Raw genomic sequence first — 5,372 nt, forward strand, 5'->3', positions numbered from 1 at the left:
CGTATAATTGTTTTTTAATTCCATATCAGCCTACAACATTGGATACGACAACACCAACTTGTAATTGGACATAAACTTAAGTAAGAATTGATATCAATTCTACGGTGTTTTTGTAATAAATATTTTATTTACTTTTTAATGTTTTTTTATTTTATATATTTTTATTTAGTTAATATTTCCTATCCGGTGACATGTTTGAAGCTATTCAATACTTTGTATCATCAAAGAAGCTAGAAAATGAATTTGGTATGGATAATGTAGCAATGGTGAATGGTAAAGGGAAAATTACATGATTATGTGATGACAATATGGGACTAGATCTTCAGTTTATCCATAATAATATTGCACATGTGTTACACGATATTTTGAACAACTGCCATGGGCTCAAAATATAACAAACTAATGATTTCAGATTGCTTATTGATGTTTTAAGGGATCCATGAGCATTTCATGAGTAAGATTATTCATATATTAATTTTTATTTTTTGTTTTAATTTATATTAATTATTAATTGTTGGTTTTATTTTTTGTACAGTGATATTTTCATGACTATACATAAGCATCCTTATTTATGACCCCTTTTTATCTTACTACTTTTCGATTGCTCGCCCACGTATCTCTACTTCAATATAGCAGATCATCAAACGTGTTGGCCTTTAGGAGGACTTTGGCACATATTTCTGTAGGATATCCATGTATTAGCTCTTCATGGACCCAATGGATGAAAAATAATAATAAACCAAATTATAGCCAAGAATTGAAAAGGGTTTTGGCATGGCCAAATTCTCATTATTCAAATTACCCTTGGTCATTTTTTTTCTTCATGGGGAATCTTGTAGCTCATGATGTCGTGGCAAGTTTAATTTATTTCTGTTTTATTTATGCATTATTTTTTTTTATAAATCTAAAAGATGTATGTGTTAATGTAATGTAGGAAAATGCTCAAGTTTTAATTCAAGAGTTAAAGATTCTTTGGCTTGGTTTTCTTGGGATCGTATTCTATATGCCACGAGCATTTCACATAAATTTGATTAACAATAAGTGTTAAATACAACATACTTATGCCATTTTTTTAATTTTTTTTTACTTCTTTATTAAATTTTCTAACACATTAAGAGTCTCAATGTGCAATGAATAGATTGTGAAAAAAATTACTATATAAATTTTTTACGAATTATTGATATTAATAACAGGTTTAACGTCTGTAGCACTATCAACTACTATAATGTCAGACATATTAAGGACAATATATATGAAGCCGAAGCAAAAGTAAAACTATTTTAGGTTGGTGACTTTGAAAACAATGCATCTAAACGACGGAGAATTTCGTTCCAATGATTTTGCGGGAACTTTGGATAAGTAGTATGTGTTTGCTGACTATCATAATTTTGTAAAATTTGGACAACGTATAATTGTTTTTTAACTCCACATCAGCCTACAAGATTGGATACGACAACACAAACTTCTAATCAAACATAGACTTAACCAAGAATTGATATCAATTCTACGATATTTTTGTAATAAATATTTTATTTACTTTTTAATGTTTTTTTACTTTTTATATTTTTATTTAGTTAATATTTCCTAACCGGTGACATGTTTGAAGGTATTCAATACTTGGTATCATCAAAGAAGCTGGAAGATGGATTCGGTATGGATAATGTGGTAGTGGTGAACGGTAAAGGGAAAATCACAAGGTCATGTGATGAAAATATGGGACTAGATCTTCAGTTTATCAATAATAATATTGCACATGTCTTACACGACTTTTTGAACAATTGCTATGGGCTCAAAATGAATCAAACTATTTCAGATTGCTTATTAATGTTTTAAGGGATCCACGAGCATTTCATGAGTAAGATTATTCATATATTAATTTTTATTTATTGTTTTAATTTATATTAATTATTAATTGTTGGTTTTATTTGTTGTACATTGATGTTTTCACGACCATACATAAGCATCCCTTATTTATGACCCCTTCTTGCCGTATTACTTTTCGTTTGCTCGCCCACGTATCTCTGCTTCAATATAGCATATCATCAAACGTGTTGACCTTTATGACGACTTTAGCACATATTTCTGTAGGATATCCATGTATTAGCTCTTCATGGACCCAATGGGTGAAAAATAATAATAGACCAAATTATAGCCAAGAATTGAAAAGGGTTTTGGCATAGCCAAGTTCTCATTATTCAAATTACCCTTGGTCATTTTTTTTTCTTCATGGGGAATCTTGTAACTCATGATGTCGTGGCATTTTTAATTTATTTCTGATTTATTTATACATTTTTTTTGTTATAAATATAAGAGATGTATGTGTTAATGTAGTATATGGAACTACTCAAGTTTTAGACGAAGAATTAAACCTTCATTGGCTTGGTTTTCTTGGGATGGTATTTGATATGCTACTAGCATTTCACATAAATTTTATTAAGAGAAAGTGTTACATACAACATACTTACTCCATTTTTTATTTTTTTATTATCTTTTCTAACACATTGAGAGTCTCAATGTGCGGTGGATAGATTGTGAAAAAAATTACTATATATTTTTTTACGAATTATTGATATTAATGATAGGTTTAACGTCCGTAGCACTATCAGCTACTATAATGCCAGACATATTAAAGATAATATATATGAAGCAGAAATAAAAAGTAACTATTTTAGGTTGGTGATTTTGAAAACAGCGCATCCAAACGACAGAGAACTTCGTTCCTATGATATTGCGGGAACTTTGGATAAGCAGTATGTGTTAGTTGGCTATCATAGTTTTGTAAAATCTGGACAACGTATAATTGTTTTTTAACTCCGCATTAGCCTAGAAGATTGGATACGACAACGCAAACTTGCAATCGGACATAGACTTAAGCTAGAATTGATTTCAATTCTACGGTATTTTTGTAATAAATATTTTATTTACTTTTTAATGTTTTTTTGTTTTATATGTTTTTATTTAGTTATGATTTCTTATCCGGTGACATGTTTGGAGCTATTCAATACTTGGTATCATCAAAGAAGCTGGAAGATGGATTTGGTATGGATAATATAGCAGTGGTAAACGATAGAGGGAAAATCACAAGGTCATGTGATGACAATATGGGACTAGATCTTCAGTTTATCAATAATAATATTGCACGTGTCTTGCACAACTTTTTGACCGACTGCTACTGGCTCGAAATGAGTCAAACTAATGATTTCAGATTGCTTATTGATGTTTTAAGGGATTCACGAGCATTTCATGAGTAAGATTTTTCATATATTAATTTTTATTTATTGTTTTAATTTAAAATAATTATTAATTGTTGGTTTTATTTGTTGTACAATGATGTTTTCACGACCATACATAAGCATCCATTATTTATGACCCCTTGTTGTCGTAGTACTTTTTATTTGCTCGCCCACGTATCTCTACTTCAATATAGCAGATCATCAAACGTGTTCACCTTTAGGAGGACTTTGGGAAATATTTCTACATGATATCCATATATTAGTTTTTCATGGACCCAATGGGTTAAAAATAATAATATACCATATTATAGCCAAGAATTGACAAGGGTTTTGGTATGGCCAAGTTCTCATTATTCAAATTAACCTTGGTCATTTTTTGTTTTCGTGGGAAATCTTATAGCAGATGATGTCATGGTAAGTTTAATTTATTTATTTTTTTATTTATACATTATCTAAAAGATATATGTGTTTATGTAATGTAGGGAAATTCTCAAGTTTTAGACGAAGAGTTAAACCTTCTTTTGCATGGTTTTTTTGGGATGGTATTCCATATGGTACTATCATTTCACATAAATTTGATTAATAGAAAGTGTTGCATTCAACATACTTATGCCATTTTTTTTATTAACTTTTCTAACACCTTGAGAGTCTCAATGTGTAATGTATAGATTGTAAAAAAAATTTAGCATATATTTTTTTACGAATGATTGATATTAATGACAAGTTTAACATCTGTAGCACTATCAGCTACTATAATGCCAGACATATTAAAGACAATATATATGAAGCAGAAGCAAAAAGTAACTATTTTAGGTTGGTGACTTTGAAAACAGCGCATCCAAACGACAGAGAACTTCGTTCCTATGTTATTGCGGGAACTTTGGATAAGCAGTATGTGTTAGCTGGCTATCATAGTTTTGTAAAATCTAGACAACGTATAATTGTTTTTTAACTCCGCATCAGCCTACAAGATTGGATACGACAACACAAACTTGTAATCGGACATAGACTTAAGCTAGAATTGATATCAATTCTACGGTATTTTTGTAATAAATATTTTATTTACTTTTTAATGTTTTTTTTGTTTTATATATTTTTATTTAGTTAAGATTTCCTATCCGGTGACATGTTTGAAGCTATTCAATACTTGGTATCATCAAAGAAGCTAGAAGATGGAGTTGGTATGGATAATGTAGTAGTGGTAAACGATAGAGGGAAAATCACAAGGTCATGTGATGACAATATGGGACTAGATCTTCAGTTTATCAATAATAATATTGCACGTGTCTTACATGACTTTTTGAACGACTGCTATGGGCTCAAAATGAATCAAACTAATGATTTCAGATTACTTATTGATGTTTTAAGGGATCCATGAGCATTTCATGAGTAAGATTATTCATATATTAATTTTTATTTATTGTTTTAATTTATATTAATTATTAATTGTTGGTTTTATTTTTTGTACAATGATGTTTTCACAACCATACATAAGCATCCCTTATTTATGACCCCTTCTTGTCGTACTACATTTCGTTTGCTCGCCCACATATCTCTACTTCAATATAGCAAATCATCAAACGTGTTGGCTTTTATGAGGACTTTGGCAAATATTTCTGCAGGATATCCATGTATTAGTTTTTCATGGATGCAATGGGTTAAAAATAATAATATACCATATTATAGCCAAGAATTGAAAAGGGTTTTGGCATGGCCAAGTTCTCATTATTCAAATTACCCTTGGTCATTTTTTGTTTTGATGGGAAATCTTATAGCTGATGATGCCATGGCAAGTTTAATTTATTTTTTTTTATTTATACATTATTATTTTTTTAATAAATCTAAAATTTATATGTGTTTATGTAATGTAAGGAAATGCTCAAGTTTTAGACGAAGAGTTAAACCTTATTTTGCTTGGTTTTTTTGGGATGGTATTCCATATGGTACTATCATTTCACATAAATTTGATTAATAGAAAGTGTTGCATTCAATAGACTTATGCCATTTTTTTTATTAACTTTTCTAACACCTTGAGAGTCTCAATGTGCAGTGGATAGATTGTGAAAAAAATTAGTACATATTTGTGGACCCTCACTCGATCCACCGGACCGACGCGACTCGCTTTTAAAAGAAAAGAAA

Source organism: Vitis vinifera, chromosome 17 (genome assembly GCF_030704535.1).
Source record: "Vitis vinifera cultivar Pinot Noir 40024 chromosome 17, ASM3070453v1".
NCBI classification, from domain to species: Eukaryota; Viridiplantae; Streptophyta; class Magnoliopsida; order Vitales; family Vitaceae; genus Vitis; species Vitis vinifera.